The 14,215-nt window shown below is 36.0% G+C and overlaps 1 pseudogene; it reads left to right on the forward strand.

Moving 5' to 3' along the window:
* Positions 1-334: 334 nt before the first annotated feature.
* Positions 335-2,044, forward strand: LOC112825838 (exportin-4 pseudogene; annotated as a pseudogene).
* Positions 2,045-14,215: the final 12,171 nt, after the last annotated feature.

A 14,215-nucleotide genomic window follows, 5' to 3' on the forward strand; every position in this document is an offset into this window, starting at 1 on the left:
CTCGATTAATATCTCCTTCTCTGTCCCCCAGAGTTGGGAGGCCAGTCCCAGGATTGCGCAGACCGCAGGGACCGCAGCTGGGACAGCTACTGTCAGCATGTGAGGTTCGGCATATTCCTGTTTCTTAGGAAATCAGAGTCAAGATTTACAGTTTACAAGCACATTTTCATACTTTATGCTTTGGAAGTAACAGTTGCAGAGAGGGAGAAAAGTTTTAGAAAACTGTAATAGGTGATTAGCTGCCACTTGCCTGAGGTGTATTTTGAGAGGAACTAACCTCTTTGTGGTGCCAAGGCAAGGTTAAACAAAATAAAAAAAAAAACCAGAAGGCAAAATGGACTATGTTCTCTTTTAAGCTGCCACAGTCATACTGGAAGCAGTTGTCTGAGAGTGGATTCTTTTGTAAAAGTTAGCGTCAAATCACTGCAAACATTTCTTTTAACTTATGCCTTTACAAAGGCCTAACCTCCAAAAGTACGTTTGAGAACGAATTCTATTTGCAGCGGCATTAATTATAAAATGAGGATCGTTAGATAAATCCATTAACTGCAAAAGCATGTTTCATGAAGTCACCCAGTTGATAAGTAGTGGCAATCCCACTATGCAAACTATGGCCTGTTTTATTCTAACTGCACTATTGAGTGAATACTCAAGTTCAAGGAACATGAGCAACATTGGACTGCACATGGGATTCCAGGAGAACTACAGAAGAGTATTTCAGGAAAAAGACCTTTGTCACATCTTCATGTTAACTATTGAAGTTCTGCAGGAGTTCATCAGGAGAAGCAAGCTCAATACTAAGATGTCTTGGATATTTCAGCAGTTACCTTGTACTTGGCAATCAGGCCTTTAGCTGGAACTTTCTTCCTCCAAATTTGGGCAGACACTATAGAGCTGTGTTTGAATCCTCTCAAATGTGTAATCAAATCCAACAGAGCCCAGGCAGGAGACTCTCCTGGACAATAGAGTTATGAAGCTTTTCCTCACAGTACATGGAAAAATCAAAGATTTTTTTCAGATATGGCACAAGATTCTCTGCAATGCTGTGCACAGTTAGCATCTCTTCATGGACCCTTATTCCTCATGTAAGAGTGCAAGTTGATTATTGAAGGATTACTGAATACTATTAACGGAATTGAAATAAAAGATTGGAAGTTGTGGGATTCTCCAGCATTAATCAGCAACCTGATAACTGTATTCCCTCCAAATGTTTTTTTTTTATTTTTTTAAAGATTTATTTATTTATTTGAAAGAGAGAATGAGAGAGAGAGAGAGAGAGAGAGCACATGAGAGGGGGAGGGTCAGAGGGAGAAGCAGACTCCCTGCTGAGGAGGGAGCCCGATGTGGGACTCGATCCCGGGACTCCAGGATCATGACCTGAGCCGAAGGCAGTTGCGTAACCAACTGAGCCACCCAGGGGCCCCTCTCTCTAAATGTTTTAAATGCCATTCCAAATGAACTTTTCTCTTTTGTTAACCGCCTCATACACCTCACTTATTCTCTGGGTGAAGTGCTGCATTGGAAGAAGTTTTGATAAAGATGACATGGTATACAAGGAGATTGTTGGAGTCCTGCTAACTTGGCTAACATTTCCATAAAGGCTTTTTTATCCAACATGCAGTTCAAGTTTGCAATTCCCATATTCAGTGCCACCTAGCTTCTCCAGATGGCACAGGAAATTTCACTGTAAATGGTGTGGCTTCTTGTGAAGAAGAAGGAATAAGTAAACATCAGGAGGAGGATGAAAACCAACTTTCAGATCAGCCGTGGGGGAATCCTAAGAAGAGTTGCTGCAGAACACTGTACACCCCTCCTAGCAACGTACACATGGTCCAAAGATATCCCACGGAGCAAATATGATCTATTGACAATTCCCAGGAGAGTACATAAATTGTTTAAAGATTTTAAACATTGCCCCCCTTCATCCCAGCACACTGGAACAAATGGACAGAAACATACTCATGATTGCATTCCTTGGCTTGTACATTTGGAGTCCAGGCATCACAGCACAGATGGCAGAGAAACTATGGAAAACATGGTATGAGACATTATTTGACCCATAGCAATAAAAACTTGGAATAACCACTTTTTATGTAAATATTCAAGCAGTCTATTTAGCACAATTATTACAGTTCCTGGTACGTAACACTCACCAGATACTGTTTTATTGTACAAGTTGTGACCTTTATGGGGAGAGGATCACTCATATCCATGCTGGAATTCCCCCTGTCACTTTTGTTCATTAAGAAAAGAACTAAATGTAAGCATGGTAAATGAAAATATCTCAGCTATATGGTGGACCTAGAGTTATAGGGGTCTTACTGTGCCTCATTTTAAAAAGCCTTCTTAAATAGCCTTGAGTCAGCAAGTGGAGGCTGATTTAGCCTTCGAATGTGAATAGTTACATAAAAAATTAAACTAGCTAAACTAGACTATATAAACTCTTAAAAGATGTAATAGCTTAGAGTTATCACTTGACATATTTTATTACTTCTTTCCATTCCCGATAGGTAATTACTCCATTGTAATGTTAAATTTCAGACTTATAAATGCTGTTTATAAGACGATAAAGAGGTTTTTTTTTTTTTTTCTTTCTGTAATCTCTCTTCTTTGTCTTGGCAGCCAGTTCAGTCTCTCACCATGAAAAAGAGACAGACGTCAGCATATGTGGTGAAACAAGATTTAAAAAATAGAATACTCTCTAAAATAAGATAGTTTTAATGTTAATTACTCATAATTACTCAAACTTTTCATTGAAATTCATCCGATGAATTAAAGAGTAGTTGGCTTGAAATTAGACAGTGTCTGAAAGTGTTCTATTTTGCAAAATATATAGTTCCATGTATGTATTATATAGATTAGATAGGCTATCCCTAAATTTTACCAATACAATTTACCTTAAAAGTGCTAAGCTGATTTTCTCATTATAAATTTATACCTGGGTTGTCAGAAGGTTCTGTCATGCCACTCTGCTGCCCTTCCCTGCCGAGTTACATGAAATTAACAAAATTGGTTTGCTGAAACATTGTGCAAATATTCTTCAAAGTCTTCAAGTTGGAGGGGGATGGTCTCAGAGATATGAACACAATTATCATGTGGATTTTAAGCTCCAACACTTACTAGGTATGTGAATTTGGATAAGATAAACTCTCTGAACCTCAATATCCACATTTTAAAAATAGAGAATAAATTTACTGCATAAAGATGTTATGTAGATTGCATTAGATGATGTCAGTTCCTCTTACACAGAACCTGGTACCTAGTAGACACTGGATATTTCCTTCTCCTATTCTATTGTCGAGGAGACTAGTGAGTAAATCTGTGTCTAAGAGGGAAGAGATTTAGGGGCTTGTAAGGGTGGATATTATTACTATTACAGTGTTGATTGTATTCCGGATGGCAATTAAAGATGCTAACCATAGGTATCAGCCACTCCTGATGTGTAACATGGCAGGTGCTTAGTTTACATGTTTAGCTACATTAGTGTTTAATTTTATAGACAGGATTAAATTTTGGTACCCATTTGCACTACCCAAATAAATAAGAGATTGATTTAAAGTGGAATGCTAATTAATCATTTACTTGAGAAATATCCTTAAGCTTAGATTTATTTAAGTTTCCAAATTAATATGAATTTGCTAGTTGAGTTAGTTCCCTCTAAGGACCTGTAGTCCATTATTAAGGGAGTAGCATTCCCTGTTCTGGATAATTCTAAAAATTTCAATATCTATTTCTATTTTTTTAAAACAGGGATTAAAAAAATTATTACCTCACCAAAGAGTGTCTAGTGTATCATGACCCTTTATATTCATAGACATTACACAATTCCATTTCCAAATCAGTATCTTAGAAGATGAGATTTGAAAGTCACTTTTGTCTTCTATGAAAAACACCAGCAATCTATGACTATGGATAATTTATTTTGTCTATCAATAGCTGGCTCCTTCCTGTTGCTGAGTAACATTTCATTATGGATGTACCCCCATTTGTTTATCCATTTCCCAGGTGGGGGGCATTTGGGTAGTTTCCAGCTATTAGTAATTTGAATAAAACTGTTCTATACATATGGCTGGAATGTATACATAATTATATGTTTAACTTTATAAGAAACTACACCTTATTCTTTGTAATGGTTGTATCATTTTGAATATTGACTAATTATATATGAGATTTCAAGTCTGAATTCTTTTCCAGCACTTAGTACTTGGTGCTGTCAGTTTTCCCCTCCTTATTCTAATGGCTATATAGTGGCATCTTAGTATGGTTGTAATTTATCTCCCTAATGACTAATGATATTGAGCGTCTTTTTATATGCTTATTTGTCATCTATTTATCTTCCATGGTGAAGCTTCTTTTCAGATCTTCTGACAATTTTTTATTAGTTTTTTATTGTTAAGTTTTGAGAGTTCTCTATATAATCTAGATAAAAGTTATTTACAAGATATGTGATTTGTAAACACAGATACTTTCCAGTATGGTGGTTCATCTTATAATTTTTCAACTGTACAATGGTGCAAAAGTGATTTGCATTAAATGGAAACTGTACCTCAAGTTTTGAACTGCAATCTTTTCCAGGGCCATCTTTCTGTGGTGCAATACTCTCTTGTGATGTTAGACAGCATCAACGAACCACAGCTTCCAGTCAGACATGTAATCACACGGGTAAACAAGGATACACTTAAGTCATTCTGTACCCATACAACCATCCTGTTTTTCACTTTCAGTACAGTATTCATTAAATTACATGAGATATTCAACACTTTATTTTAAAATAGGCTTTGTGTTAAATGATTTTGTCATTTAAGATAGGCTAGGCTAAAACTGTGATGTTTAGTAGATTAGGTAGCCCATCATAGTCAAGGAAGATCTGTATTTCTTCCTACTCTGTGTTTTAATGTTTTTATTTTCTTAGTAGAGACTTCAACAGCAATTTTTCAATTTTTACTTTATATATAGCATTCTTTTAGCTGTTGTACTAAAACCACTTTGCCTAACCCAGTGTTACAAAGATTTCCAGTGTGTTTTATGCTAAAAGTTTTATAAATTTATATTCTACATTTAAGTTTACAATCTTATTTGAGTTAATTTTGTATAAAGTTTGAGGTTTGAATTCGAGATATGAGTTGAGTTTCTTTTTCCTTATTTTTGTTTTTTTGCATATGAAAGTTTAGCTGTTCCAGGATTATTTGTTTAAAAGACTATCCTTTTTCTGTTGAATTTCTTTTGTTTTCTTATCAGAAATCAATTGACCATTTTCATGTGGATCAAGAGAGAAAGAGGGAAAGAGTGGGGGAAGGAGAGAGAGAAAGAGAGAAAGAAAGGGAGGAAGGGAGGAAGGGAGAAAGGGAGGAAGGGAGGAAGGAAGAGGAAGAAAGAAAGAAAAGAAAGAAAGAAAGAAAGAAAGATCAGTGTTCCTCAGAATATATATGTGATTAAATTAAGTATCTGCATTAGGACTTTTGAAATCAATTCTAGTGCACATTATTTTATACTCTTGAGCAGATACACAAAACAATGAAAACCAATAAATTAAAGTAGGATTACAAATTTGAGCAGGTAATTTGACAAATGCAACCTTTCTTGCACATGTAGATAACTGAAGGTAAATTGGGCAATTCAATTGTGTTGTCTCCTGTGCAACTCTCTACCTTAAATAAAAGATAAAATGCACTTTCAAGTTTATAAAAATGTCCTAAGTTTCAATTTTACTGAAAGGTAGACATTAAGTGCATTACTTCAAATATACTACACTTTATAAAATCTTTTTTCTAAATATGCAAAATGGCAAATGTGTTACATACTTTACATACTATTTCAGGTCTCCTTGACATCATTTTTTTTTCCTGACCCTTGGCCCCTTAGCTGAAAACTAAGGTAAATAAGACTTAAATATTGTTCTTAGACCAAGTCTGGTTATCATAATTCATTCCACAAGTAACTATTAAGTGCCTACTACTCTTACAGTTTCCTAAGATACATCAGTGAGCAAAACAGAGGAAAAATACAAAAGTATCTACATTTATGGAGCTTTTATTATAGCAAGAAAAATAGACAGTAAAACATTAACACAATATAAGAAGAAATGATATTGTATATAAGTTGATAAGCATAATAGAAAGAAATAAGGCAGAATAAGGGTGTCCAGAATGTAAAGGTGGCAATTAGAACTATCTTTGTGAAGTTTATTTGATAAGGATTATTTTAGCAAAGACTTGAAGAACATGGTACAGTTAGATATAATAGATATTGCAGGGGAGTGTCCCAGGACAAAGAAAAAGCCAGTGCAAAGTCTGAAACACAGGAACCCATCACATGAATATACTGAAATATAAGAAGGTCAGGATAACATGTAGAATGAACAAGGGGAAGGAAATAAAAAAAGGACATGAAATCATATAAAAACTTGAGGGCAAGTTTAAGGCCTTTGGCATTTACTTGAGTTAAAATGGAAGCTATCACAGAGTTTTGACCAGAGATGTGGCATTCTGACTTCTATTTTAAAATGGTTGCAGTGTTGAAAGCAGACTGAACAACAGTACCAGTAGAAGGAGGGGGCCAGTTATATAGGCCCATGTGGCTGCAGAAGCATACAGGGTCATGATTCTTAGGCTGGAGAAGTCAAGGAAAGCTTCCTGATGAAAGTTACCTTTGAATTATCATTGTAATATTAATTGAATTTGGTGCTTACTTGATAGAAAATAATTCTCTGATGACTGTGTTCAATAAGATGGATGAGGTTATTAAGCCTTTAGTGGGCTTACAAAAAGAGATAGCTTGAGTTACCTCCAACCTAAGAGTAATAAAAGAAGTTAATACCAGGAACCTATAGTTTGATCCCTTCAAAGGAGTCAGGAACCATGGTCAAAAACTTTGTATGAGTTTGTGCATTTTGTAATTTGTTTATTTACTTTCCACCATTATTATTCAGGATCTTAGAATCAGCTAATTTCAGCCATGTTTCTTATCCTTAGGTACTGAACAAAACAAAACAAAACAAAACAAAACAGTGGTCCATTTATGCTTCTTTCCACACCTAAATTATTCCACCTATGTCCTTCACCCAAAAAATCCATCACATTATACCTTTTGAAACTTCTTATTACAAATAACTTAATAAAACGTATAGAATAAAAATGTCTCCGTTTTTTTTCCCTACTGAACCTAGAAATTTCCTCATGATTTTACTTACATTAAAGTAAGTAATGTAAGTACTCTTTATGAGTACTTTATGAAAGTACTTTATGAAAGTATACTTTAAATATTCTTTATGAAAGAATACTTATTTACCCACACCATCAGAATAACCAAGTCAGGCATGTGTTGAGGTGAGGGGAGTCAGTATTACCTTTGTTTCTCAATGCCACATCTGAAGTTTTACTTCTCTACTCTTATGTTAAAAAATAAAAAAAATCATGCTTTTGAAGCTCGTCTCTGTTAATCTATTTCACTCATATCTATCCTCCCAATCATTTCCCCATAATAATCGAGGTCCTAAACATTTACCTTCTAGATTCCTTTTCTTTCCTGAATTATACTACTATAATTTCCATGATTGTCGTTAACGTTAATTGCCAAGTAATCTCTGTCTCTCCTCCTTCTGGACACATGTTAAGATTGCACGTAAGGCCCCCCTGTTGTAACAGAAGAGTTGTGCGCAGAAGTGATCTCTCTCCCTTCCTAGTCAGAGAATTTAATTGCAAATTTGTGATCCTCTAGAGTATTCCTTCCTACTGGTATGGCAACGAGCAATAATTGAGATGATGGCTACTGCTTCAGTCTAGATTCCTAAATGGTTATGAAAAATTGGACTTGTCAAGGACTGGTAGTATGAGTGAAATGTCAGCCTTTGTTGTTTAAGCCACTGAGATACAGGTCTGTTGATAATGCACAGTAGGTTAGCCTATTCAGCCACTGAGTAATGTAGAAATTGTTATGTAATATACAAAAAAAAAAGAATTAAATATGTAGTATTGGTTTATAAGCTGGCTGCAGGTTGAAGAAACTGTTATGCTAAAGCTGAAAGGGGGGCAGTCCATACTATATAGTGGCAAAAGATTTAAATTCTTACCTGCTATAATTCTATGATAGGCAATGTATTTTGTGAACTCACAGATCTAGAAAAGAGTAAACAAAATGCTAGAGTGTGTTGGCTATAGCTGACAAATAACTATAAGAAAGAGATGATCTCAGATAATTTTCATATAGTAGAAAACAGAACCTTCTGCTAAACCATTATAGATATAACATAAGCAGGAAATAAACTTTTATTATTTTAATTCACTGAGATACTGAGGCTGCTGTCTACCTCAGTTTATCTTAGCCTATTCTGACAGGCATGCGTGACCAACTCAATGTCTAATTAGATAATCCATTCAGCACACTTGTCTTCATTCTCATAACCTTACACTGCTCCTTTTTATAAACTATATTTGTATTATGTATGAAATCTTAAATTTTATCTTTGTTTTCTGGTTAAACACAACATTACTGTTTGGAAGGTTTACTTTTCTAAACAATTTTTTTTCTCATTTTGTAGAATCATCCTCTTAATGTTGTAGAATCCTGTGCTATCAATAAATTTATCCTTTGATTTTGCTGAGTTATTTAGTCTGTTATTTCTCTGAAATTTACAGCCTTGGTCTATCACTGAAACATAAAGGCTTCCAGTTTTGGCCCTTGTAAAAGTCTTTATTGTTTTCATTGTTCACATTTGTCTGTCTCCTGTTCCCCATCCCCACCAACATAACAGTGACCAAGTTGAATTTGGCTCAAGCCCTATGATCCTGGAAATCATTACAATTAAAAACCTCCCTCCCACAGGAGGGGAGGGAGGTTTGTTTTCCAGGAATGGATTACAACAAAGGCTCATTCTTCCCCATGTGATTTAGGTAAGACTCAAGAATACTTCACTTGTTAACCTGTGAGAACGCTAGAGATAGGCCCTACAAATTGCCATTCTTTTCCTCATAAATGATTAGTTGAATTGTTTGAACTCACTGACTAATCTAGATAAAATATTTGTTGTCTTGACCAAACTTCAGTTAAGTTTCTTTCCTTCTTCCTCATTCTTGAACTTTGACCTCCGGCTTCCCAACCTGAGCCAGCACAGGACCCTTCTTGACAGCCCCTCCAGAACATAAGCTTATCTCAGGAAAAAACATTCCCTAATCAACTGATTGTATTACATTTTTATCCCAGTTACCCATACCAGTTTTCTCTATTCTTGTTCATCCCCCCCACCCCGACATTTAAGAAAACCCTTTTTGCTCTACCTTTGAGTTATTGGCTGATCTCATGGTCAGTGTGTTCTCCCTTTTGCAATAGTTCTTCTCCCCCCTGCAATAATCCTTTCAAATAATCTTTCCTTACTCACATGCTGATTTGTTTTTTAACACCAAATATACTTTTTGACAAACAAAATTATTACAGTCTCTGAAGTGTTATTTCATATATCAAGGTAATATAAACATTATCACCAAAAATAAAATTAAAGGAATTCTAACGAGAAATTTAAATTCTCAAATTTAGCATGCCATGTCCCTGCAGAGATTCTCTGATATTAGCCCTGCCTAGTCTGGCAACTGCAACTTTTGATAATGCCTTTTTTAATTCTTTGATCCAGATTCAGTCCTTCCCTTTCCCCAGTTGCACAACCCTATAAATCACATTTGCCTATAGAATTTTATACGTACTATTGTCTATGCTAAGAGTGTTGCCCCACATTCTTCACTCATCTCTTTTTCCTGGTCCAATTAAACACTCAGTTTGTAAGTCAGTTCTTCGAGAACCCTTTCTCAAACCTCTAAATCTGTTTGCAGTCCCTTTTTTATGTCACCTTATTACAAAATACTTCTCCCATCAGCCCCTGAATTGTAATTGTATCTTACCTGATGGGCGGAATGGTCATTTCTTTCAGAGGGAAAATCACTAAAAGTGAATGGTGATAATAGTGTATTTTGCAAAGCCTGAGTTATTCAATCTGGAGTGCCCTTATAAGGAATATAGTAGAAAAGTCCAGAGTGGTTTGACATTATCAGTCTGGTCAACTTCTATGTGCCCCAATAATAAGCATTCAAGATAAGCCCCATTTCCTATGGATTTGCTCCTAATCTCCTGGGCAGAATACAATTGATTCTAATAACAATTTACACAGGCAACAAAGTACAAATCTATATCAAGGGGAAAAAGCTCCTAAAGGCAATCACATTTGAAAGATGTTACCTATTACCAGGCACACAATAAAGAAATCTTTTTATATTATTATGCAGAGTAGTTAGAACCCTATTGAATGTTCCTGAATAGGATTTTGATTTTAACTTTGAACAGAGAAGACCCATTGAAATGTTTGATTCAAACAAGAGATCCCTTTACTCCAAAGGTGAATTCAAGCAATACAGAAGGTTACAGTGCTTTTTCACCAACCTCTTCTTTCTTTTTAAATGAATCTTTTCCTCAACAAAACTTCAAAATGTTGACAAACTTCAAATCTTGGTCCTAAGCTCTCTTCTATCTGCATTATTTCCTAATGTGATCCAATTCAGAACCATGTTTTTAGGGGCTGTTCAGACTTTACATTTAAAAGAGTACCTGATATCTCTGTTTGAGTGGAGTATTGAGGGATGAATGTGTTTAAATCAAAATCATATTCATATATCCTCAGTATCTCTCTTTCTCAGTCTTTTACATAAAGATAAATAACACTAATAGCCCAATTGCACAAGTCAGAATCTTTTAGCAGAAATATACTCCAAAATTTGGATCTGAGACTATTATATCCAGGGGTTAGGCTCTTAGGAAATTCGTAAAATTATGAATATAAAGGTTAGATATAAAAGATAGTATTTGCTTGTAATGAGAAAGTAATTACCAAAAATTCCAAATTTAAATAAGTTGATGGATACTATAAACACCATTCCAAAATGTCATATATCACATCAGGGCAGGATGCATCAGATTCAGATATATATAACTCTAACCCATAATCTGCAGTAATGAACCCAGGAAGTCAACCTACTATCTATAATAATCAGAATAGGAAGTCAGACTATTATCCCTGGCAACTAGTCCAAGAAGCTAACCAATAACCCTTGTATTACTTGTCCCCAAACAACTGGGTCTTGATTTATAACTGACAGGTCCTCTGATTTTTGCTTCCTTTTCCAACTTAGGAACAACTGGGAAAAGCCAACTATGCATACTTAACTAATCACATAGGATGCCCTGCTTCTATTTGGTTTCTCCCTGCTAACAGCCTTCAATCAGAGCATACCTGAAGTCTTCTCTTTATTCCACTATAAAGCTTTCCCAGCCCTTGCCTTCAAGTCTCTGCTATCATGAGCACACTATGAAGACAGACACAAGAGTTATGTGTCTTTATTCAGTCATGAAACAAGTTTAGTATAATTATAAAGCAGGTTCAGGATTCCAAACTCAATGACATTTAACTACTTATTTAAATTTGGCTTCTTACACGTCACACAAAGCAAAGCACAAGAAAAGTTCCACAGCACAAACAAGATAGACTAGGGGGTAGGAAGTTAATGAACAAACGTGAAGTCAATCTATGAGCACATAGGTGAGATAAGGCCTCGGTCTTGGCAGTGGAGGATCTCTGTTCTGTTCAGAGGTCAACTGGGCAAAGCCTTCAGTTGCAGCTGCCTTTTTAAGATGTGGTCAGACATGAAAGGGTCAGTGTCAAGACAGTTTTTCCAAAGATCCTCCCTTTATAAAGGGAGGCTTTGCAGACCTCATCTGTTGCTGCCAGTTATCAGTTGTGAGTATGTCATCAGCTGGTGCTGATTTCAGAGATATCTGGTCTTAGCTTCTTAGTTCTTTGCATCCTGCTTGACATAAATTACTACTTGAGGGGTGCCTGGGTGGCTCAGTCGTTAAGCGTCGGCCTTTGGCTCAGGTCATGATCGCAGGGTCCTGGGATCGAGCCCTGCATCAGGCTCCCTGCTCGGCGGGAAGCCTGTTTCGCCCTCTCCCACTTCCCCTGCTTGTGTTCCCTCTCTCGCTGTGTCTCTCTCTGTCAAACAAATAAATAAAATCTTAAAAATAAATAAATTACTACTTGACATGAGTGACTTCATCTTGCTTTCCACAGTGGCTGAATCCCCTGCTACAGTAACCTCTGAATAAACAGCTCATGCTTGTTCTCATTTCAGTGGTCTGTGTTTATTTCTACAGTACTGCTATGTGTTTGTTCCCTAAAATCACAGGAATTCTTTAAAAAATCTCAGTTTCATATGATTCTAATACAAAATATGTTAAATTAGAATCGTTTATTGAAATGCCAAACATATTTCTCTTAGGTGAAAGTTTCACTTTGAGTTATTCATATAGATCTTCATATTATTCTTTTGATTGGAAGACTTTTCCACTGACTACCTTCTGACTCTGCTCATCTCAACCTGTTTTTCTTTTCTTTTTTTTTTTTAAGATTTTATTTATTTATTTGATAGAAAGAGAGAGGGAGAGAGGGACCACAAGCAGGGGGAGCAGCAGAGGGCAAGGGAGAAGCAGGTTTCCTGCCGAACAGGGAGCCCGATGTGGGGCTTGATCCCAGGACCCTGGGATCATGACCCGAGCCAAAGGCAGATGCCCACTGACTGAGCCACCCAGACACCCTTCAAACCTGTTTTTCTTTCACAAGTTCATACCTCCTATGCACAAGGTGGCACAATGCTAAGTGACTCAGCACAGCAGGAGATAGAACATTCCTAGAAGTCTTTTCTACATGAGGACAGCCAGTGATAAATATATTTATAAGTAGCATCAGGCTATATCTAATCTAAATATACCTCTTATTTGTTTTCCTCCAAGCTGGATTCCCCACCATAAAAAGGGCCTATCATTATTCCAATACCATTAAAACACAAGAGGAAATTTGATAGAGAAAAAATAAAATAGAGAGTGGAAAGTGGTGGTAGATTTAACATGTTATTGTTGAAATATCTAATTTTTTTGCAAATGTTATGCAAACTTATGGACACATTGCTAGGTTTCCTCCCCAAACCTTGGAACATGCCCATGAAAGAAGGGACCCAGGGCTTAAACTTCATTACGTTCACAGTAAATACATTTCTGATATGCCACAGTCATCTTTAACTTTTGCTTTTCTTTCCTCTACTCCCATACAATCATGAAGGTTTACTTGTCAAAGAAGATCTATATACATCAAAATGGAAAGTTCAAACCAATGCACTTTTGGGCAGAAAACAGGAGATAGTTTTCTGGGAAGGTGAGAAGGCAAAACCTGAAGTAATGCATTAGCCTAAAATTGAACTGGGAACTAGAAGTAAAGAATTTCTGCAAGAGATTGTGCCCCTAAGCTCTGAGGGTTTATATATTCATCTTACAAGTTAAATGTTGGGTTTTCTCTTTGTAGTGTTCTTTCTGCCTTTTAATACCAAGTGTTCAATAAAGCAATGATAACTATATAACTTGTGCTTTGGAGAATTAAGGGATAGATTTATATCCTCCCTGGAGAAAGGTTAGTGAAGGACATTATGGTTTTTCTTGCCTTACTCCTATAAAGCCAGCACAGTGGAGCACTGTTTCTACATCTCAAAAACCTAACTAAAACCTATGGAAGAGTGTTCTGTGGTGTTGAGGAAAAAAAGAACAGGAGATGTAGAGAAAAAAAAAAAAATGAAACGGAAAATGGCAAGAGAGACACAGAACATGGCAAGGGAAGAGCTGAGAAAATATTTTCCCTGATGTAATATTTTATGGAGTTTTCTAGGGATACAATCAATACCCAAGGGAGTATGCCAATTCATAATTATAGAATTAACTAAGTTTATTATTGATAAAAGAAATCATTCTGCATGTATGTAGGTACTCCCTACGTGACTAAAAATTCATAATGGATTTTCAGTACTATTTATCTGGAGCTAAAGCTACTATCAAGCTTTAGCAAGCAGTCAGAAGTTACTCAATTTGCATCAGTAGATACATTAAGCTTACTTTGTTATCCTGTTTTAATAACTCTTTATCAGTACCTCCTATGGATGCCCCTACAGTACATTTACTTGACTGTTTATATGATTAGTCATATTCATCAACACTCCTCAGTTAGGTTAAGATTAATTTCCCACACAATACTATATTCTACCACAAATCCCAGGAGTGCTTGGGAACTTATTAAAAATGCAACTTTGAGGGTCCCATCTCAGATCTACTATATCTACTATACTGGGAGTGAGGCCTA

This window comes from Callorhinus ursinus, unplaced genomic scaffold (assembly GCF_003265705.2).
Source record: "Callorhinus ursinus isolate GAN/ISIS: 27379988/994484 unplaced genomic scaffold, GSC_fseal_2.0 scaffold4, whole genome shotgun sequence".
In the NCBI taxonomy this organism is placed as follows: Eukaryota; Metazoa; Chordata; class Mammalia; order Carnivora; family Otariidae; genus Callorhinus; species Callorhinus ursinus.